The 23,838-nt window shown below is 55.0% G+C and overlaps 1 protein-coding gene across 4 annotated transcripts in view; it reads right to left on the reverse strand.

Moving 5' to 3' along the window:
* ROBO3 (roundabout guidance receptor 3) overlaps positions 1-23,838 on the reverse strand; it is a 214,399-nt gene that overhangs the window by 56,106 nt on the left and 134,455 nt on the right. The gene's annotated exons all lie outside the window — the stretch shown is intronic.

A 23,838-nucleotide genomic window follows, 5' to 3' on the forward strand; every position in this document is an offset into this window, starting at 1 on the left:
GCACGTGAGCCAAGGCTCCCGGGCAAGGTGCCACACGGGCAGCGAAGGGGCAGAAAGCTGCAGGTACCCTCCAGAAATAACCACGGCCATGGACGCTCCGCCTCCCCAACCCTCCGCTCCACCTGCCTCGCTGTCCTGTCACCAGCCAGTGCCCGTGGGAGCAGAGAGCCCGGTGTGAGGACAGCCCTGCAGGGAGCCATGTCCCTGTGGCCGGTGTGTCCAACCCCAAGCCCAATCCCAGCAGGAGGTGCGGCCTGGCTCGCTTTGCCAGCATGCCCAAGTCTGCGTGTGTGACCTGCAGGGGCAGTCTCTTCATACAAGGCAGAGCCAGTCAGGGAGCGAACACCACAAGAAGGGGAACCAAATCCCATGGCTAGGTTCCCAGGCCTGGAGCCTTCCACAGGAGTCAGGAGGGGCAGGAAATGTCCTGTTGTGGGTGAGAGCTGATCCCCACCGGGTCTGGAGGGAAGCACCCCCCTACACAAGTGCCCAGAGCAAGCTGGGGACGCTCTGCCTGCCCAAAGCCTCAGGTGCACTTTGGGATGGGGGCTGTTAGTATCATAAAATCATAGAATATTAGGGTTGGAAGAGACCTCAGGAGGTCATCTAGTCCAATCCCCTGCTCAAAGCAGGACCAAACCCCAACTAAATCATCCCAGCCAGGGCTTTGTCAAGCCGGGCCATAAAAACCCCTAAGGATGGAGATTCCACCACTTCCCTAGGTAACCCATTCCAGTGCTTCACCACCCTCCTAGTGCAATAGTGTTTCCTAATATCCAGCCTAGACCTCCCCCACTGCAACTTGAGACCATTGCTCCTTGTTCTGTCATCTGCCACCACTGAGAATAGCCGAGCTCCATCCTCTTTGAAACCCCACATCAGGTAGTTGAAGGCTGCTGGGGAGTGGGAAGGAGTGCAGTGCAGTGCAGTGGCTATTCTCCAGAACTCTCACTCACTCCAAAGCCGTTAGAAACCCCAGCTCATCCCCGCTGTGCCCCTTACCAGATTCTCCAGCCAGAGCTCCAGGGACTCAGAGCTCCCCCAGGTCACTGCTCCTGCTCAACACACAGAACTTGCCATCGCAGACAAGGCAGGAGAGTCCTCCATGTGCCCCAGCCTTCCTGCTGCTGCCCTGCCTCCTGCCCACCCCCCAGCATCTCCGAATTATCTCTGACCTCCTGCACATCACAGGCCACAGAGCCTCGCCCATCCACTGCTGGAATAGACCCCTCACCTCTGGCTGAGTTACTGACATCCTCAAATCATGATTTAAAGACTTCCAGTTACAGAGACTCCACCAATTCCTGTGCTGAAGCAGCACTCATTCTCCTGCTCCGGGCAGCTCTCCAATCACCCAGCGCTGGCCAGAATAACCCAGCGTTTTATAACCGTTACGGAAAAGTGTCAGGCTTTTAATGCACAACTGGCTGTGGGACCATTTACTGCTCCTCTGCTTGTCAAACGCACCTGCGCTACCACTGCAGGAAGAACAACAATTCATTAGCTGCATTTACAAGCCAGCTGCTCACCCTGGGGACTCGTGCAGTAGCCGATTAGCACTCAGAGCAGCAGGAGGCACAAAGGACACCACAGAGTGGCCATAGCCAGAGGGGAGGCCCCAGGGAGCTGGGGGACAAAGCGTCACCCCAGCGCATCCAGCCATTGGCCCCTGGAGACTCAGCTGGGGGCACCACTGGGATTTTCATACAAAGCTCAACCAACGAGGGGGCTAGTCTGGGAAGGCCGATGACCCGAGAGCTCGCTGCAGCCATTAGCGGTGGGTCCAAAGGACGGTGGGTGTCTGAAGCCACTTCTGTCTTCTTTGTACTGGTGGCTGCTGGGGCAGGCCCTGGCACATCCTGAGCTTCCGCTGTGGCCAAGGGGCTGTGTCTCCCGTGGTGACACCCCCAGACTCAGGCTGGCCCCGTACTCCCACAGCTGAGACTCTGGACCCTGCACCATGGCTAGAGCGGGGCCTGAAGCCCACAGACCAGCTGCTCTGTACAGGGAGAACCAGAACTCGGTGGAGGAGAACGGAGGTCCCTGCAGCCAGCCCACTAGCCAGGTTCATTGGCCTGGGGCCAAGGGTTCCCAGGCCTCCTCCAAACCCCCGGCAAGGCCAGGGCTGTCGGGCAGACTGTGCCATGGCTGTTTTTTCTGAATGAAGTGAAGGTGGCCTTGGTTACTCCTCCACTCCCTGACACTGTGTCCCCTGGGTACAGGACATCTGTGGGATGGGGTGCCCTGACCTGCATGGATGTGCTGGGCCTGCACAGCCTGGGGGTAGACTCTGCAAGGATGCCCAGCACTCCAGCAGCCCAGGAGTTACCACACAGACCAGACTGCAGATGAATGCACACACACAGGGGTTTCATATGCCCTGAGCCAACCAGGGGCTCCGCACCAGGACACGTGACTCCCAGACACTAGCAGCCCTCATTGGCCTGTCACTGAGCTGTGACTCTGTGGCCAATGCCCCCCAGGGGTGCAGCATCACAGCTCTGTGGCGTGGGATGCTACCTTGGGGCACATGAGGACAGGAGAACTGGATGCCCGTTGGCTGCACGGGGTGGGAGAGGAGCCCACAACAAGTCCTGGCCATTTGCAGAAGTGTGGCATGGTCACACCCTTTCAGAGTTCCCCCCAGGGCAGGAGAGCAATGGGACTTTCCCAGCAAAGCAGGGCAGAACGGGGCAGTGCCCTTAGCTCCCCCGGCCTGGGACAATGCAAACTGGCCTCCTGGACAGCAGAATACTGACTGGGAGGTTAAGACTCTCCTTGACATGATGAGTGCATGGTGTATAAAGCACAAGGCCTCCTGTTGGTATCAGGGCCTCTGACCCAAGCAGCACAGGCCCTGGGCATCATCAGATGCTGACATTTCAGGCAGTGGGAGCCAACTTATACAGGGCCCAGAAAAAGCCCTGCTAACTACTCGGGTGTGCAAAGGGGCCCTGCAGACCCAGCTGGAATCCAAAGGGAGCAGAGCAGAGAAGGCTCTTTGGGTGCTCCGGGAATCGGGAACCGATCCTGCACGAGGAGACTGAAAGAGTGGGGCTGAGTTAGTTTAGCAAATGCAGGCTGCAAAGGGATCAGATTGCTCTGGGTGAAGACATGGTGCAGGCGGGGACACACCAGAGCGGGAGAAGAGCTAACGGATGTGAAAGGACAGGAATAATCTAGGCTGGAAATTAGAAGCTGGTTTCTCGCCATCAGAAGTTCCGCTGTCAGGAGAGAAGTTCTGGAACTGCCTCCCAAAAGGAGCAGTAGAGGCGAAAAAGGTGGTTGGGCTTCAGCTGGAGCTGGGTCAGTTCATGACCGGGATTGGATGTCAGGGCTGCCTTGACTTGAGAAGCCAGCAGGGCATGGACTTGAGGAGCCAGCAGGCCCCTTCCCACCCTGTGTAACTCCCCTGTAAACGGGGAGGCCTGGGCATGTCTGACAGTGGCATTCCCAGGGTCCCACTGCAACTGTGGAACCCGAATGCTCATGAGCTACATCCAGATGTGGGTTCCCTCAAGCGCCAGGCTCTTTGGTTTTCTAAGGGATTCTCCGTGCCAGTCAGATGGGTGTGGTGCTGATAGGCAAAGGATAGGCATGTCCAATCCCGGCTCTCAGGGCAACCCAGCCAAGCACAGAGGCGAGGTCAGTTTCTGCCAGGGCCAGGGCGATTGTCCAAGCCATGCAGAATTCCTCTCTGCATCCCCTCTGCTGGATCATAGAATATCAGGGTTGGAAGAGACCTCAGGAGGTCATCTAGTCCAACCCCCTGCTCAAAGCAGGACCAAGACCCACTAAATCATCCCAGTCAGAGCTTTGTCAAGCTGGGCCTTAAAAACCTCTCAGGATGGAGATTCCACCACCTCCCTAAGTGACCCATTGCAGTGCTTCACCAACCTCCCAGTGAAATAGTGTTTCCTAATATCCAACCTAGACCTCCCCCACTGCAACTTGAGACCATTACTCTGTCACCTGGTACCACTGAGAACAGCCAAGCTCCATCCTCTTTGGAACCCCCCTTCAGGTAGCTGAAGGCTGCTATTAAATCCCCTCTCACTGTTCTCTTCTGCAGACAAATAACCCCAGTTCCAGAGCCTCTGCTCATAAGTCATGTGCTCCAGCCCCCTAATCATTTTTGTTGCCATTTGCTGGACTCACTCCAATTTGTCCACATCCCTTCTATAGTGGGGGGACCAAAACTGGATGCAATACTCCAGGTGTGGCTTCACCAGTGCCAAATAGAGGGGAATAAACACTTCCCTCAATCTGCTGGCAATGCTCCTACTAATACAGCCCAATATGGCGTTAGCCTTCTTGGCAACAAAGGCACACTGCTGACTCATACCCAGCTTCTCGTCCACTGTAATCCCCAGGTCCTTTTCTGCAGAACTGCTGCTTAGCCAGTCAGTCCCTAGCCTGTAGCAGTGCATGGGATTCTTCCATCCTAAGTGCAGGACTCTGCACTTGTCCTTGTTGAACCTCATCAGATTTCTTTTGGCTCAATCCTCCAATTTGTCTAGGTCCCGCTGAACCCTATCCCTACCCTCCAGTGCACCTACCACTCCCCCCAGCTTAATATCATCTGCAAACTTGCTGAGGTGAGCCCCGGGGTGCCAAGGGAACGCAATGTTGCCAGGTTCCTAGGAGCTCTTGGTGGCTGAATGGAGACGCAGCACTTTCCAGACGTGAATAGCTTCTCAATAAGCCATTTAACTTCGTGGGAGTAATACACCATAAATATTTGTATTCAAGGGTAATACACTCAAATAATCCTGCCAGTAATGAGCAATAAAACATGGGTATATTGCTTATTAAGTATTTATGTACCAAATCCAGGAGCGTTCCCAAGCTGGCTGCTTTCCAAGAGTCTCACACCCAGGAATACAGCAAGGGCGCAAAACAAAGGGTCCGTCTGCTCTTCGGACAACTCAGCGTTCTCCACTAATCCTAACCACAACCAGCACAACCCCAGCTGCACGGGGTCTAACCTCACGGGCCACAGCAGGCAGGGGAGCAAGGGTGGAGTCCCTGCCCCGGAGGGGAGGCCCCTTGCTCAGCGAAAACGGCAGTGGCTCGCCCAGCACCAGTGGAGGTTCTCCTCGGTAATTATTTCTCTGCTGGAGCTTTTCTAAATATAGCAGAAGGGCTGAGCCCTGCTCTCCTTTCTCCCACTATAATGAATAAATACAGAAAGATGCAATTAGCTGGCAGTAACCCTGATAATCTAGATCAATGGCTGCTGTATCCTTAATGAAGTGTTAAATTGAGTCTGTCTCCTTACCCCCTGACTCCCCCGCAGGCTGTTTCAGTGATGGATTTGTGGCTTCCTCTGGCTGGGCTCAGATCAGTCACGGAGAGTCATGAGCCCTGGCTAGCGCTGAGGAAAGAGAAACAACCCACCCAAGTGACTCCTCGCCACCACATCACAGCTACGCCCAGCCAACAGCTGGCCACTGTCCTATGCCAGCCCTGCCATCACCACTCTATAGGCTTTTATAGTTCTTGTGCCAAAACAAGGGCCCTCCCAGGCACACGTCCCCACCCGCCCCCATCCCTCTGTCCTGCCAGGGAGTCACCTTCTGTCGGAGAACCCTTGAACATGTGAAAGGCCAGGCAGCCAGCTGACCCACAATAATGCTACCTGGACCCAGCCCCACTCCCTCCCCCCAACTCCTCCAAGAGACACCCCCTCCCAGCTCCACTGACCTCAAACAGCTTCACGCTTCATTACTCAACACCCTCCTCTAGTGCAGACACTCCAATCAGGCTGCCTCTCAGCAGCTTCTCTGGAGGCCAGAGAATACCAGCGTTGTCAGTGTCTTCTGGGGCCTCGTCCCGCGGATCCTTTAATAGCCTTTGTGGCCCTGCGCTGTGCTCACCCCCCGCCCATGTCTCCTGCTCCCAAGGAGGGGACCTGTCTCGGACACTGCACACCTCATGCCAGCTACAGGGACCCCTCTGATATGGGACTTCTGCAAGACCCTCTCATGGGGGCATGCTGTTCTCTAGCTTCCTGTGGACAAGAGCTGTGGGAGTGCAGCGGGGGGCCGGAAGCCTTCAGCTGTACTCCCAGCTCTGTAGCTATCCATCCACCAGCTCCACACATCCCCTGGTGCTACAGGACCAAGCCCAGAACAAAATGGTGCTTTTCTCTGTCTCCCACTGGGCTGAGGGCCCAAAATCTGCACATGCAGGACTGCTTGTCGGGGGCTGTATTGTGTCTTACAGCTCGATCTCAGCACAGGTGCTGGGGCTGGCTCAGTTTTATCTGGCAAAGACTTCACAGCCAGGAAAGGGACTGTCACCCAGAAGGCTCAGCTGCCAGGGCTAGATTGTCTCAAATTGGCCCTGATTGCTGGCTTAGCCCCAGTGCAGCATAGTCATCCTGGTGAGAACATGACAGTAAAAATGCCTCTGAGGCAGCTCTCCAGGCCTTAGACAGAGTCCCTGACACAGGTTTTATTGACATGAGTCAGAGAGGGCCTCTACCACCATGAAATTATGCATATCACACACACAATCTATACATACACGCGCGTGTGTCTCCCCATGCATACATAAACATCGGTTGTTTCCTTTCCCTGTAACTGGAGAGAGAAATCTCCCTTATTAGGGAGTCTCTTAGATGCTATAACCATGGTAATAACTGTCTAGATGGGGAAAAGAGAAGTGAGCTGAGCTGAGCTGGAGCTGCTGTTGATGTTAGTAAAGTCCGATCCCATGTCTTAGAAGACAAAGCCAGACGAACCCACAAGAAATGGGAAGGACTTTCACTTCCAGTCTCACAGCTAAAAGACAGAGGGATGGCACCTGGTCTGATCGGCTACTCTGAGACCTGGAAAACTCATTGGAGGTCTGTTTGGGGCGCTTTCTGCTCACAGGCTTGCTGCAGAGTTGCAAAGGATGCAGTGCTGACTGGCTAAGCCAGACTTTTATTAGGCTGAAGGAAGAAGGAAAGGGCTAGGAAAGAGAAGAAATAAGATGAGGAAGGAAAAGGACACACGAGGTCAGGCGGGGAGACAATTCTTTCATCCCCGATGGTATTTGGGATTCAGCAAGAGCTGGTGGAGGTGAAAGATGAAGAAGGCCCAGGAGACAGCAGGGTGGCAGCCATGGGGAAGCGTCTTCCAATAGTCAGTTTTTCTCCCCAAGGTCTGTTAAGGACCTCAAAGGAAGTGCTGGGTGGAATAGCCCATCCTCTCGTTACTTTGTTAAGCCCTCATTGCTGACACACCAGTTTTAGTTCCCTGATTCTAGTCTCACACTGGTTTTGTTTGTTCCGATCTTAACACAGCCCTTGAGTTCTCTTGGGAGGCCCTGTCCTTCGCACTCAGGGTATGGCTACATTTGCAGCCGTACAGCACTGGGAGTTACAGCTGGCTTCGTACAGCTGTTTAGGGAAAGCTCTGCAGCATGGCCACACTGACAGCTACCAGCGCTGCAGTGTGGCCACATTTGCAGCATTTGCAGTGCTGTTGGCAGTGGCTGAACAGGCATTCTGGGATACCTCCGCATACCTCTGGAGGCCAATTACAGCGCTTTTGGTGGCCACACTGGCGGAGCAGCGCTGCATCGCCAGCGCTGCAATCGTTCTACCCCAGGTAGAGCAGGAGTACAGCCAGCGCTGCAGCCAGGGAGATGCAGCGCTGTATGTGCCTTGCTAGTGTGGACGGTGAGTAAGTTGCAGCGCTGTAAACCCACCGCCAGCGCTGCAACTCTCCAGTGTAGCCAAGCCCTCAGTCAGGCTTTCTTTCTCTTTCCGGCCCCTTTGCCCGTCACCATGTGTTGCTCCAGATCCTGTGACACTTCAGGAATGGTCACTCAGTTTTCACGGCGGAGCTCACAACTGGGGTGCATTTGTAAGCCCAGTTACCACAACAGACACCTCCCCCCACGACTGCCCATGGCCAACACACACTGCTGCCCCCTGAGGGGTGTCAGAGGCTCCAGCGGCAACTGCAGCAGCCTCTCCACCATGTCATGGAGCACCTGCTCTGGCAGCCTCCCCTGTGCCGTACGTGGTGGTGGGCGAGACCATCTTGGTAGCAGGGAGAAAACAAAAGAAAGTTACATTAAAAGAAATTCCCAGTGCTCTTGGGGGAGAGCACCGTCCAGACTCTTTGTCTGCTCCCTGCCTGGTGCAGGGGGACATGGCAGCCTTGGGGAAGAATCCCTCCTGGGTCAAGCTGGGAGTGCCCAGCCCCCCCTCAGATCAGCCCCATGGGGTGCTGGGTGCAGGACTTTACTGGCATTTTCCTATCACTCTTTGAACCCAGGTATGAGACTTGGCTCCCACCCTTGAGCAGAGTATCCCTTAGGCTGGCCAGCACTTCCCTGGCTCCATGAGTAGGACTGGCAAAGGTCCCCTTCCCCCACTCATCCCTGACAACCTTCTCTCTTGTGCCCAGGGGCCCCCTCCCTGTCCCCCTGCCAGCTCTGCCTCATTCCTGATGCAGCTGCCAATGCACACTGCCCTCTTCCCTGCAAGAGACGGGGCACATGTCAACAGTGGGGGCTGGCAGGAGATATTGGCAGGGCCAGGAGGGAGAGCGACGCTGGGTATTGCCCCTGCCAGTCTCCATCTGACTGCCTTTCCCAAAAGCCAGAGACCGCACAGTCCCCACACAGTCACTGCCCTTGGAATTACCCCCAGACATGCTAAGGCAGGTATATCCAAACTATAACATCTCAGGAAAAACTCCCTGATTGTAAGCAGCGTAGGACAATGGAACAGACACCTAGGGGGTCATGAAAGCTCCTTCACTAGAGGTTGACAAAAGGAGGCTGGATGGCCGTCTGCTTGGATGGGTTAGACACGACAAATCCTGCAGCCTGGCAGGGGGTTAGACTAGATGACTCTTGCGGTCCGTTTTAATCCTGTGGGTCTATGATATTACCCCTGCATCCGACCAGCTTCTCAATGTCTCACTGAAGGCAAAGAACTAGCTGAGGGTCATGATTACTGCAAGATGTTTGTACGGGAAATAGTGTCAGAGATGTAAAATGTAGAAAATTGGGTTTCAAAACTGTGGAAGTGAAACTTGTCGCCTGAGGCGAGGCAGGTCTCCGAGCTCACTCCACCAACACTAAGAAAAGGGGACATCTGTGGAGACATCTACTTTTACTGTCAGGACCAGGTGCAGGTGGGAGGATTTACACAAACAAAAGAAAGTCCCAAGACAAGTCTCTGCCTATGGGACCCCCTGGAGTAAGAGATAATGGTCTGAAACTGTTACTCCTGAGGGCATTCTGTGCCAAAAAAAATTAAAATTCTGCACACAATATTTTAAAATTCTGCAAATTTTATTTGTCAAATAAATGGGGAGGCTCCAGCATGCCAGTGGGGAGCACAGGCCACTGGCTGCACACAGGTGGAAGATCACTGTGCAGCTCCCCGCACTGAGACACGGACCCAGTGGTGAGGCTGCACCCAACTCTGACACAGCGCAAGGACAAGGCCTGCTCCAGAAACACCCCAGGGCCCTACCCCTCCATGCCAGCTGTGGGAGGAAGGCTCAGCAAGGCAGGATCCAAGTGTGGAGGGGCTTAGTATGGTGGATCCAGGTGTGGGTTGAGAGGATTCTGTTTGTGGGTGTAACGCCAACAGACCCTGGTCATCAGCAGGTGGGATCTCCAAGTGTGGAGGGGCTTAGTAGGGGGGATCCAGGTGTGGATTGAGAGGGTTCAGTGTGTGGGTGTAACGCTGACAGACCCTGGTCATCAGCAGGTGGGATCTCCAAGTGTGGAGGGGCTTAGTAGGGGGGATCCAGGTGTGGGTTGAGAGGGTTCTGTTTGTGGGTGTAACGCCGACAGACCCTGGTCATCAGCAGGTGGGATCTCCAAGTGTGGAGGGGCTTAGTATGGCGGATCCAGGTGTGGGTTGAGAGGGTTCAGTGTGTGGGTGTAACGCCGACAGCCCTGGTCATCAGCAGGTGGGATCTCCAAGTGTGTAGGGGCTTAGTATGGTGGATCCAGGTGTGGGTTGAGAGGGTTCTGTGTGTGGGTGTAACGCCAACAGACCCTGGTCATCAGCAGGTGGGATCTCCAAGTGTGGAGGGGCTTAGTAGGGGGGATCCAGGTGTGGATTGAGAGGGTTCAGTGTGTGGGTGTAACGCTGACAGACCCTGGTCATCAGCAGGTGGGATCTCCAAGTGTGGAGGGGCTTAGTAGGGGGGATCCAGGTGTGGGTTGAGAGGGTTCAGTGTGTGGGTGTAACGCCGACAGATCCTAGTCATCAGCAGGTGGGATCTCCAAGTGTGGAGGGGCTTAGTAGGGGGGATCCAGGTGTGGGTTGAGAGGGTTCTGTTTGTGGGTGTAACGCCGACAGACCCTGGTCATCAGCAGGTGGGATCTCCAAGTGTGGAGGGGCTTAGTATGGTGGATCCAGGTGTGGGTTGAGAGGGTTCTGTGTGTGGGTGTAATGCCGACAGACCCTGGTCATCAGCAGGTGGGATCTCCAAGTGTGGAGGGGCTTAGTATGGCGGATCCAGGTGTGGGTTGAGAGGATTCTGTTTGTGGGTGTAATGCCGACAGATCCTGGTCATCAGCAGGTGGGATCTCCAAGTGTGGAGGGGCTTAGTATGGCGGATCCAGGTGTGGGTTGAGAGGGTTCTGTGTGTGGGTGTAATGCCGACAGATCCTGGTCATCAGCAGGTGGGATCTCCAAGTGTGGAGGGGCTTAGTATGGCGGATCCAGGTGTGGGTTGAGAGGGTTCTGTGTGTGGGTGTAACGCCGACAGACCCTGGTCATCAGCAGGTGGGATCTCCAAGTGTGGAGGGGCTTAGTAGGGGGGATCCAGGTGTGGGTTGAGAGGATTCTGTTTGTGGGTGTAACGCCGACAGATCCTGGTCATCAGCAGGTGGGATCTCCAAGTGTGGAGGGGCTTAGTAGGGGGGATCCAGGTGTGGGTTGAGAGGGTTCAGTGTGTGGGTGTAACGCCGACAGATCCTGATCATCAGCAGGTGGGATCTCCAAGTGTGGAGGGGCTTAGTAGGGGGGATCCAGGTGTGGGTTGAGAGGGTTCTGTGTGTGGGTGTAACGCCGACAGATCCTGGTCATCAGCAGGTGGGATCAAACCTGGGACCTCTAGAGCTTAATGCATGAGCTAAAACCCAACTGTCCATTAGCTCATGCTGTAGAGCAGACTCATTAATCTCTCTCTCTCTAAGTGGTCTCAATGCCACTAGATGGGCCAGAACACCACACCCAGGAGGTGTGTGGGTTACATAGGGAGCTCAGTGGGGGGATCTGCAGGGGATCTGGATGCACAGGAGCTTGATGGGGGGTTCTGGGTGCAATGGTAATGGGTCTCTGCAGTGGGGTCCAGGTGATAACGGTTGGGGTTCAGTGTAGGGGGACAGAGCTCAGCAGTGGGGTCTGGGTGTGGGGGGCTCAGTGAGGGGGGCAGATGCTGGGGGAGTTGGGCTTAGTGGGGTGGGTATCCAGGTGCAACTGTTTGGGGTTTGGTGGGGCGGGGATCTGGGTGCAGGTGGCTTGTCAGGATGGTCCAAGTGTGGGGGAAGTGGGGCTCATTGGACAGGGCTTCGGAGTGCAGAGGAGTGAGGCTCAGTGAAATGTCCTGGGTATGCGGTGGTGGGTTGGATGGATGGGGGAGCAGCTCTCTGTACAGGGATCCCTCTCCCTGCAGCTGAGGATTGATGAGTGCAGGAAGGGCGGGCGGGAGGGAAGGAGTCTGAAGAGCCTCCTGCAGCTGGGGGAGAAATCTGATTGTGGGTCTGACCTGGCCCGGGATGCCATGGAGGGGAAGAGGAAGTCCCATCCTCCCCAGTCCAGCCTGGACTAACGGCTGAACTCGGCACAGGGTGGGGGCTACCAGCTGGGTCTTCACTAGTCCCGCCTCCTACCTCACAGTGATTTACCTCTCTGCCGGCTATTCTGGGCACCTGAAACATACTGCTGAGGAGGGTCACATGACCACTCTTGTGGCTTCCCTTTGCTTCCCCATCAGAAAGATAGAAAACGAAAGGTAAGAATAAATGGTCAGTTTTTCAGAATGGAGAGAGGTAAATAGTGGTGTCCCCTAAGGGTCCGTACTGGGACCAGTCCTATTCAACATATTCATAAATGATCTGGAAAAAGGGGTCAACAGTGAGGTGGCAAAATCTGCAGATGATACAAAACTACTCAAGATAGTTAAGTCCCAGGCAGACTGCAAAGAGTTACAAAAGGATCTAACAAAACTGAATGACTAGGCAACAAAAAGGCAGATGAAATTCAATGTTGATAAATGCAAAGTAATGCACATTGGAAAACATAATCCCAGCTGTACATACAAAATGATGGGGTCTAAATTAGCTGTTACCACTCAAGAAAGAGATCTTGGAGTCATTGTGGATAGTTCTCTGAAAATATCTGCTCCATGTGCTGCACAAAAAAAGCAAACAGAATGTTGGGAATCATTAAGAAATGGATGGATAATAAAACAGAAAATATCATATTGCTTTTAGGTAAATCCATGGTACATCCGCATCTTGAATACTATGTGCAAATGTGGTCGCCCTATCTCAAGAAAGATATATTGGAATTGGAAAAGGTTCAGAAAAGGGCAACAGAAATGATTAGGGGTACAGAACAGCTGCCGTATGAACAGAGATTAACAAGACTGGGACTTCTCAGCTTGGAAAAGAGACGACTAAGGGGGGATATGAGAGAGGTCTATAAAATCATGACTGGTGTGGAGAAAGTAAATAAGGAAGTGTTATTTACTCCTTCTAACACAAGAACTAGGGGTCACCAAATGAAATTGATAGGTGACAGATTTAAAACAAGCAAAAGGAAGTATTTCTTCACACAACCCACAGTCAACCTGTGGAACTCCTTGCCAGAAGATGCTGTGAAGGCCAAGAGTATAACAGGATTCAAAAAAGAACTAGGTAAATTCATGGAGGATAGGTCCATCAATGGCCATTAGCCAAGATGGACTGGGATGGTGTCCCTAGCCTCTGTTTGCCAGAAGCTGGGAATGGGTGACAGGGGATGAATCTCTTGATGGTTATCTGTTCTGTTCATTCCCTCTGAGGCACCCCGCATTGGCCACTGTCAGAAGACAGGATACTGGTCTAGTATCTGACCTTTGGTCTGATCCAGTATAGACGTTCTTATGTTCACAGGCAGCGCCAGACATGCAAAACCTGGCCCATTGCCTCCCCACACACAGCCCCAGACACGTGCACAGCTGGGTCCATCATCTCCAGCAAGCCCACTTAGTAACTGAAGAATTCAAGGGATAATGGGGAGGAAATCCACTTATTTTAATCAAACTGGAAGAAATCTCCAGTCTCCTACTAACAGCAGGAATCACTCAGGGCTGGATGGCCTCATGTAGATAAGCAAGTTCTGGATGGGGATGGGTTAGTGTGACATTCCCGTGGGCACGTGCAAATGCATGCACGAAGGATGTGGATACACACCTACTCCTCCTCCTCTTTTGCTTCTCATACCAGTGCTAGGGCAAGAAAAGCAGCGACACATTCTCCACCTTCACTCCCTGCATTGTCTCAGATCAAACTCCCAGCCAGCCTGTGGCTGCCTCTCACCATGTAGGGCACTGCTGGGCACCGCGAGCCTCAGGAACACGTTAGAGCACTTGTTCTGCATGCCATGTCCTCACGAGCTGCCTCCCTGAGAGCTCTGCTGCCATTTGTGCCACAGTAAGCGCCAGCTGAATTATTCAGATTCAAAGCAATAAACACAGTTGCTTTATGACAGTTCAACCTCCCCAGTCAGCTTCTAATTGTTCATTACACCAAATTCCAGCCCCTCTCCAGGGCTGTGTCACCGCGCTATCAGCGAGGGAGAGAGCCCCTCAGAGATGATTAATGTCAACGCTCCCTGTGCTTAATGCATCAAAGACTGCGGCAGAATTTGCAGAACATGACAGAGAAGCAGGACTGTCGGGCTCCCCCAGCCACTGGCAGGGAGGAACCCAGCTCAGGCTCAGCACAGGAGGCAGCGGGAGGAGATGGTCTGTTGGGGAGAGGAGAAGGTCTGGGCTTGCAGAGGCAAAGGCCACTGTCCAGGAGGAGAAGTGAGTGAAGGACATGGGCAGGACCTAGGTTATCTAGGAAAGTGGTAGAATCTCCTTCCTTGGAGATTTTTAAGGCCCGGTTTGACAAAGCTCTGGCTGGGATGATTTAGTTGGGGATTGGTCCTGCTCTGAGCAGGGGGTTGGACTAGATGACCTCCTGAGATCCCTTCCAACCCTCATATTCTATGACCTAGCACCAGGCATCTTCCCAGGATAGATGAGATCCACATGGCCACCGCACACATCCCATGCATAGGTCAAATGACAGCAGGAATAACACGGGAGCTTCCTGATCCCCACAGGGAGTGGCAGAACCCGGATCCCTGTGTTTCAATGCAGCCAGGTCCCTGGCAGTAACACCTGGGCTCTGCAGACAGCCGCCCGGGAGCTTTCAGGGACACGTTTTGGGGACAGTCCCCACTGTCAGCTGGGGGTGTAATTCCCAGCTCAAGGAGACACTTGCATTCACTTGGAGGGAGCTAGTGTGCTAAAAGCAGAGCATAGCTACAGGTAAGCATGCGGGGCGGCTGGCCCCTCCGGCCACTCGCTGCCATGGCCACATGTTCTTTTTAACATGCCAGCTCCAGCACAGCGATGACAGGTGTGTGGTGGCAAGCTGGGAACCGCCCCTCCTGCTGGAAGTGTAGATGTCCCCTTTGTCAGGGCCCTCATTGTATAGCTCATCCCAAACGCGCTGGGCAGCATAGACCCCATAAGGCAGCCCTGGCGAGGGAAGATGTCACCTGCTACATCACCAACTCCACTCCCTCCCTGCTCCTTGGAGCCTCCCCATGCAGAAATGGAGCCAGCCCAAACCTGTTCGCCTGTGAGGTCCTTCAATATCACCGCAGAGTGCGTGCCAGGGGGCTAGGCCGGGGGACTGCTCAGATAGGAGGGGCCAGGCCAGGGCTGGCCTTTGTTCAGAGTTCAATTTTCCCTGATTAGCAGAACCAAACGCTACACAAACCTGTTTTTCTCCATAATTGCAGGGTGCTGGGAGGAAGGCTCACTCCGTAATGGGGATCATTATGCAAAGTGCTAATCATCTTTCTTAATGAGGTCCGGGTGTGATTAGCATGAGTTGCTTAATTGGCTGTGCAAATTGAAGGCGTCTTGCCACCGGAGACAAGGGGACAGCGTTTGTGGGCAGGTGCAGGCAGCTGCGTGTCCTATGCTGCTTGGGCAGGGAGCTTCCCTGAGCATCCCCCAGGAGAGGGGAGGCCAGCTCAGCGTAGCATGGCTGGGTCACTCACTGGGTTCAGTCTGCCCTTGTGTAATTGAATTGTGAGATCCTGACGGAGCGGCCACTTGACCTTTCAGTCAATAATTCCTTCTGTCCCACGTCGAGGTGGGGGCTAATGCCAGGAATTATTCTAATCACACATGCCCAGCAGCATCGCCCTCCCGCAGACGGCACAACCGCCGCGGAGTGAAAGGGACCCTGAGATTAATGAGGTAGGGGAGGGGTGGCGTGAACTCCGGGGAAAGGAGTGATGAATGGGAACTCTGAATCCCTGTGCTCCAATCAGCTTTCCACCATGGGCAGGGATTGTTAGCAATCCATATTTGCCAGAGTATTACACCTTTCATTGCCAGGGCTAGCACATCAGGGCCAGCCTGAAATGCAGCCACCTCTAGGGTGCCACGCAGCAGCTGTTTACCAGCTCACAGCATCGCTAGACAGCAGAGAGCTAGGAGCACTATATCCAGCAGAAAGCACAGGGGGGATTACACAGAGGCAGAAATGAAGCACACAACTTGACAGGCAGCCACGAGGCCAGTGGTGATGGGTCTTTTCCTATAAAAGTGCTCTGGGGGGTTTATGACCCCCCTAGCACAATGCCTCCCCATCACGATGGAGCAGCTGGCCAACATGGATGGAGTGAGCAGAGTCGTCCAGGCTCTGAGTAGGCTGGGCTCCAGTTTGCTAGAGAGAGCATGACTCCAGCTCCAGGCAGAGATCACACCCTGTCCTACGAGTGCTCAACAGGGCTGATAGGAATGGCTTTTCCTGCTATGGGACTTTTGAAGGAGACACTTTTCCCCAGGCACCCAACCAAACGTGCTGGGATTTCACCCTTTGACATGAGGGGCTGCTGAGCGATGCTGGGACTCCAAAGCCTCCCCGACCCCCTGGGAATGCTGGGCTCTTTCACACACTTGCCCTCACAGCCTCCCTCCCGGGCGAGTGCCCTCAGTTTGTTCTCAGAGGCTGCACTGCCTGCTCCCATCACAGCTCAGTCACAGAGGCGAGACCAGAACCCATTCCCCAAGGCCTCTGAGCTCATCACCATGTCCACCAGGGCTGCCCAGAGGGAGGTGATAGTAGGGCAATTTGCCCCAGGCCTTGCAGGGGCCCAGCGAGCCCTGGCCTGGCAGGGGTCTGGGTCTTCTGCAGCAGGGGGCCCTTCAGTCACTCCAGGTCTTTGACAGCATTTCGGCAGTGGGGGGCCCTTCAGTGCTGCCGAAGACACAGAGCAACTGAAGGGCCCCCCGCCGACAAAATACCACCAAAGACCTGGACCGCCTCCGGATGAGTACAAGCACAGCTGTTGCCCCGCTTTGCCCCAGGCCCCCTGAATCCTCTGGGCGGCCCTGGTGTCCACTGCATTTTGCTCTCCCTGCAGACACGCACGAGGCCATTCACTCCGAAACACACAGCCCTCAGCAGCTGTCACTGGCAGTTTTTGCCCTGGCCCAGCCAAGCAGAGGTGACTGTGCAGCACAGGGTGGACCTGAGCAGAGCTGTCCTTCCGAGGTGCTGGGGGCTGCTCCTATGGCCTTGCTGTCCCAGTCGCTTAGCCGAGGCCTAGGGAAGGGTCTGGCGGGAGGCTGCCCCGCACAGGACGGTAATCATGGGGGTGGGTGGGGAAGCAATTTGGCAGACTGGCAGCGGTTGTGACTGCTCCATCTGTCAGTTGGGTGTGCCATGCCCGTGCCAAGGAGGTTCCAGCTGTTGGATTCCCAGGCAGCAGTGAGGGCTGGTGGGGCTGGTTCCATCTGCCCTGCAGACTGGCCTAGTGCAGCAGTCAAGTGGGGGCTCTGTGGGCTGCCTGAAAGGTGGCTCCAGCAGGGACTACAGCAGCCTGGACTGCTCAGCAGGTCAGGTTGGCATCAGCCCATCCCCCTGGGATTCCTCGCATGGCACAGGCTTCATGCCAGCCATTCAAGGGGCAGGTCTGAAGCTTTCTGTGGTTTGGAGCCCACCTGCCTTCAGGAGCTCCCCCTTCCTTCCCGCCTCAGGCACTATGGACGCAGCTCAGCCCAGATGAGGGGCTTCTGCCGACAGCCCCTGGTGTGTGCCCCTAAACACAGAAGGTGCCAGCCAGAGCGTGAACTCACCAGCCTACCGGGCATGCAGATGGGCACTGAGAGGTCTTTGCTTTGGGCAGGGAGGGGTAAAGGGCAGGCTGCACTGACCTGGGAGGCCATTGGGATGCCTTGCTTGTCTTTGGCATGTAGCACAGGCCCAGATGCCACCATGCCCAGAGAGAGTCATCAAAGCACTAGCTGCCACCCCATTCACTGCTGGATAAACCCTGCCTGGGATGGGTTGTTCTGAGCCTATCGCCAGGGCAGCGGGGTGCCCCCAGCCAGCCCTTCTGCCCTAGCTCTGAGGCTAGGGGAGAGACACCCATTCTCTTCATGTAGAGCGAGGCTTGTAAAGCTGCCTGCTCCGCCTTGGACCTCTCTGCCTCAAAGAGCAGCCAGGGCCCCCAGAGCCCTTCCAACACTCAGCGGCAGAGACGCCAATGTAGCATCATCCCAGCACATGTCCCGAACTGGAGGAAAGTATATGTAAAATAAGGTGAGCTGCGCTGTCTTCCCAGACACAGCCAGGAACAAGAGGGTCTGACCGGCGCTCCTCTGCACCCAGAATTGTTGGCAAATGCCACTAAACTCCAGCAGTCACCCCATCCAGCTCCACTCTGCAAAGGAGATGGGCCAGCTGGCCCCTGGGGGTTATTAAACCACACACCCGTAGCACTTCCTTGGGGATAGAGTGACAAACAAGCCTTCCCATGAGCAGGTGCAAAGACCTGGTTAGAAAAGGGGCCTGATCCATGCAAAAGGCACCAGGGACATGCATTCTTGGATGCAGGCCTCACAGATAGAGTTAGTAACAATGGAGGGTCTGGCTCCTGCTGGTTACAAATTAACCTCTCGGTGAAACAGGCTCTGCTAACAAGGGGAGGGTTTCTCTTGGCAGCATACGCAGGCCTGTGCTGAGCGCAGCTGCTGTGCAGACCGGGGCTGCTGCTGGACGCACACAGCATGGGCTCTGATGGGTTACAAACCCGCCTGCCGCAGTCTGTGGACTGCGCTGTAAGCGTTCTCTGGCTATCCTGGTCCTGCCGCTGGAGGTACGAGCGCCTGCCAGCCATGCACAAAGCCACGTGGCTAATAACTGCCATTCTCTTCTCAAGCGGCTTCTCTTTAAAGGCTATGCCAGTGCTTTGCTTAGCGCAGGCTGGGTGAACGGGCCCGAGGGCTCTGACCGAAAAGCAGCAGGGTTGAGGTCTCTGCGGTCCTGGATTATTCAATCCACCTTTGGATTGGCTCGACTTTGCCCCGTCCCTAACCCAGATGAGCTTCAGGGTCATTCCTTTCAGCCTCAGAAGTGGCCAAAAGCCAGGCGCCTCAGGCACCTTGTAGGTGCCAAAGCCTGGGGTTGCTGAGGGCCTGGAAGACAAAGGCTGAAATCTTGCCTTAAGGCTGGCTTTTCAGAGTCCCTGCGGGTGAGCGGAAGGCAGGGGTCAGGGCTCGGCGTGGCTGGGCAGGGCCTGTGTTCTGCACTGGCTGGGAGTCCCTTTGCGGCCCCATAGACTGTGAGGTTTTGGGCCGGACAGGAGGCGAAGGGCTGTGAATTCCCAAGGCCAGGCTCCAGCCCCAGGACAGGCCGTGGGATATAAGGGTTGGCTGTGAATTGCCGACACAACAGGTCCGAATTCTTTCCTCACCCCCCGGTGTCCCTCTAACCTCCCTGCACGCCCAGATGGCAAAACAACAGGTACCAGCTCCTAGGGAGTGGAGCCCTCTTCCCCCTCAGTGCCCAGGCAGCCAGCTGAACCCACACCGAGCAGAATCTCTGCATCACCAGCCAGGCTAACCAGCCAGCCAGTCCTACCACCCAGGCTAACCTTAGTAACCCTCCATGCCTGGCTGGCGTGGCAATGGCCAGGGACCCTATTGAAACCCCTGCACTGAACATGTCCTTGGATTCCCACTGCAAAGGCAGCAGTCACCGGTGAGGGCCCTTTGGGACCTTCAAACACGGCCCCATGGAAAGCCAGGACCCTGCCACCTTAGCATGGATCTCCCACCTGCCCCGGCATGGTGGAAAGTGGGGCTGTGTTGACAGTGGGAGTGTGAGGACCTTGGGTGCTTTTCCTTTCCCTCGTTTGGGTCACCCCAGGCTGGCAGCTCCAGCTGAGTCCTTGGCACGCCTGCCCGCTCCTGCAGGGTGCAGACGAGCGCTTACACAGAGGTGCTGTGTACCGCGGGGCCCCGGGCACGGGGGTTATTCAGACACACAGGAAGAGCTACAGGCGAGTGAGTGCTGAGCAGCACCATGGCACTGTCATGCCTGGTACAGCACCGCTGTCAACATGGCCAGCACATGGTACAGCTCCATTCCCGGCTCAGCTCTCCTCATCCAAAATGCATTAGGCACAGTCCTCATGGGCTCTGCCATTACCCACAATGCGTTGCAGACCCTGGTGGGTTATGAGTCTGACCTCTGACCCTCCCTCCCCCGGGCTTTCCCTGCTATATGCAAAAAAATGTGGTTTAATCCCTCTCCAGAATGGCCAATTAGAATTGATTAAAACAACCAGCTGCCTTCCGATGGGTGGAGTAAATCTCTGTGGACTAAATCTTTCCAAGATCCCATCCCCAGGCCCCAATTCGGGCTTGGAAAGGATGGAGGGGACGGAGCAGCCTCCCTGGACAAGACTCATCCCAAATGCTCATTCAGTCACCCCGCTAGCAGCATGGAGCCCAGTATGGATAAACCAATGAAAAGCAGTGTTCAAATTCCTATCAATGCCCCGTGGGACAAATCTGCCTCGGCATCCCCCCACTGGCAAGTCTCAGGCCTGCAGGATTAAGAAGCCCAGCTGGGTCATCTTGGTGCTAAATATCCCAGGCCTTGGGGCACCTCCTCCCTGCTCTGCAGCAGAAGGCACTGCACCACTGCTTATTCACCCCCAAATCTCCTGCTCATTCCATCCTGCTCCTACTCCTCTCTGCATCTCCGTGGGTTTGCAGAGACCCGCTTCCCCAAAGGCTCCTGTAAGGAGCGGCTAATCCAAATGCAGAAAGCGCTGCATTAGCTCCAGCCATGCAGTGCCTGGCCAGAGGAGAATGCAGACATCTGTCCAGCTGCAGCACATTCCTGACTGCAGCCAGGGGCTCTGGGCTGGGAGAGATTGATACAGGGCAGCAGGGAGGGGGCCAGGGTGTAAGATCATCCTATCTATAGCTGCAAGAGCAGCCAGTGCAGTCAAAGAGGCCTGCCTTTGGTTTATTTGTGGCACTTTGGACGTTGTTTAAGCTGTCAGTGACTCTGAAAAAGATTGGGGGTTGTGGTGGATAATCAGCCCAATGTGAGCTCCCAATGTGGCCAAAAGGCCGAATGCAATCCTGGGATGCATAATCTTGAGTAGGAATAGGGAGCTTATTTTACCTCTGTATTTGGCACTGGTGCAACCACTGCTGGAATCCTGTGTCCACAGTTTAAGAAGGATATTTATAAATTGGAAAGCAGTCAGAGAAGAGCCACCAGAATGACAAAGGATTAGAAAACTTGCCTTATAGTGAGAGATTAACAGGTGTGTTGTAAACAAGACACGAGAAGTCATTCTTCCTTTTTACTCTGCGCTAGTTAGGCCTCAACTGGAGTATTGTGTCCAGTTCTGGGCACCACATTTCAAGAAAGATGTGGAGAAATTGGAGAGGGTCCAGAGAAGAGCAACAAGAATGATTAAAGGTCTTGAGAACATGACCTATGAAGGAAGGCTGAAGGAATTGGGTTTGTTTAGTTTGGAAAAGAGAAGACTGAGAGGGGACATGATAGCAGTTTTCAGGTATCTAAAAGGGTGTCATCAGGAGGAGGGAGAAAACTTGTTCACCTTAGCCTCCAATGATAGAACAAGAAGCAATGGGCTTAAACTGCAGCAAGGGAGATTTAGGTTGGACATTAGGAAAAAGTTCCTAACTGTCAGGGTAGTTAAACACTGGAATAGATTGCCTAGGGAAGTTGTGGAATCTCCATCTCTGGAGATATTTAAGAGTAGGTTAGATAAATGTCTATTAGGGATGGTCTAGACAGTATTTGGTCCTGCCATGAGGGCAGGGGACTGGACTCGATGACCTCTCGAGGTCCCTTCCAGTCCTAGAGTCTATGAGTCTATGAGATTCAAAGAGCTGAGTCTGTTTAGCTTAACAAAGAGAAGGTGAAGGGGTGATGTGATCACAGTCTATAAGTACCTGCATGGAGAACAAATATTTACTAATGGGCTCTTCAGTCTAGCAGAGAAAGGTCTGCCGTGATCCAATGGCTGGATGTTGAAGCTAGACAAATTCAGACACGAAATACGCTGTGCCTTTTTGACAGTGAGAGTCATTAACCACTGGAACAAATTACCGAGGATTGAGATGGATTCTCCGCCATGCGAAATATTTAAATCAAGACTGGATGTTTTTTCTAAAAGCTCTGCTCCGGGAATTATCTGCTCTGGATCACAAAGGTCCCTTCTGGCCTTGGAATCTGGGGATGAACTGAAGCAAGCTGCTCGTGCGCTGATCAGAGCACCCAGCCGGGGGTTAGACAGGCGGAACTAGAGCAGTTCAACGAGCTGGGTAATTATGCTGGTGTAACTTGCCACGCAGACAAGCCCTACAACCAAGTGGCCCCTCCCCGTGCTCTCCCTGTTTTCACCTGCCTTCCAGACAGCAGCACCCCCTATTGCACTCCACATGCACCTCCTGGATCGTGGGCCTGGCCATACTCTGCGGGCACCTCCCAAATCACAATGTGCCCTCCAACATTCCCCTCCCAGACTGCCCCCTCCTGGATTCGGGGGATCCACCGCAGACAGCGCCTCTCCCATTACATTCCTCCTGTATTCTCCCACACCCTGTACATCCACCCACTGGATCTGCTGTGCGGCTCTCGGGACACGACTGCAGGTCACCACGTTCCCAAAGCGCAGTGCAGTCTGGGAGCACAGCTGCTGCCCTGCCCAGCAAAGCCCTGCTCAACTCATCAGACTAACCCTACTGAGTGCTAGTGCCCTGCCACCAGGGCTCCCGATACAGGCAGGACCTGGGACCCAAGGGAAATGGCCATGTGGCCTGTCACTGCTCCCCTCCCCTGGACTGTTCCTTGTTCTTTCTGACACCCCTCTCCTGAGGTCTCCCCTAGGCCTAGTGCTGCTGACTCTCCAGCGCCTGGGCTTTGCACCCCCTCTTATCTGTCCATGGCCATGTGTCCTCCCCACAAAGCTGGGAGCTGCCACCACCCCGTCCACAGACAACTGCTCAAATGTGATCTGCAGACGTGCAGCTGGATCATTAAAGGGGCTGAGCCAGGCTGGCAGCTTCCTAGGATGGGAGGAGCCAGGCTGCAGCTCAGGTTGGCCAGGAACCCAAGAGGGTGCCGGGAGCGCTGAAGGCATCAGCCTTGCCATCCAGGCTGGGGTCCCGGCTGTGCCCTCAACTGGCAGCTGCCCTTTTGGAGAACCTACACTGTGCCGAGCACATCGGGTTTCACAAAAGGGCAAGGGTGGCATGTTTCCCAGGTGGCCTTGTGCACATCCCAAGATTTCTCAGGAGGCGGCATGGGCTCCCAACTCCTAGATCCAGGGCTGTGGGGCCCTGCCAACACAAAGCACCTGTGTGCACATGTAGATTTGGGGAGGGGGGAATCGAGAAGCCGGCTCTCCCTCCACTCCCTGTGGCACAAATCCCACAGTGCAGGCATGTCATGTAGCAGCCCTGCAGGGCAGGGTCCTGCCCAAGGAGTTGGCAGTGATACTGCCAGACAGGTGAAGCTGCCACAAACCCCAGGGATGGGGAGGGCAAGACACCTGCATGTCAAGGCAGTACAATTTCTGCCCTCAATGCTGGGCTGCCAGCCTGAGTCTGCAACAGCTGGAAATGCTAGATGGCACCAAGCCTTGCTCACCCTGGCCCTGGTCTAAAATAAGAAGTCACTGCTAGTGTACAAAATGCTCGCTGAGTGTGGAGCCAGAAATGCCACCCAATGCCCAGCTGCCCTTCCACTGTACCCCCTGCCCAGGGGTGTGAGGTGTGCTTGGCTGCAGGGTGCTAGACCCCAGAGCCAGGGGCTCTTGGCAAGGGCTGGCAGAGGGGAGCAGAGGAGCCCCCGGAATTCCAATGCCTCTGAGGGCGGGGGGGGTTGGACTACGCCTCTCACTCTGCATGCCCATGCCAGGGTGGGTTTGGGGCATGGCACTCAGCAAATGCCAACCTTGCTCCGTGCCACACACACCCAGGGCAGACAGGGCTGTTGCATTTGTGACTACTTCTAGCAGCTCCCACGGGGGGGGGGCAGGAGCGGGGGGAGCAGCAGGTCAGTACCTTTGCTGACAAGCAGGGCAGTAGGACAGGCAGGGCTGAAAGTCCTGGCTAGGGGGGCCACATGGGCCCTTCACACGCCCTCGCTCGGGTCCTGGCCACAGTCCTACCCAGAGGAGCCACCCCTGTAGCTGGCTTGGGTCCCTGCCGGGAAGTGCAGAATGACCAAGCAGTGCCTTTGGCTGCA

This window comes from Gopherus evgoodei, chromosome 19 (assembly GCF_007399415.2).
Source record: "Gopherus evgoodei ecotype Sinaloan lineage chromosome 19, rGopEvg1_v1.p, whole genome shotgun sequence".
Taxonomy (NCBI): Eukaryota; Metazoa; Chordata; order Testudines; family Testudinidae; genus Gopherus; species Gopherus evgoodei.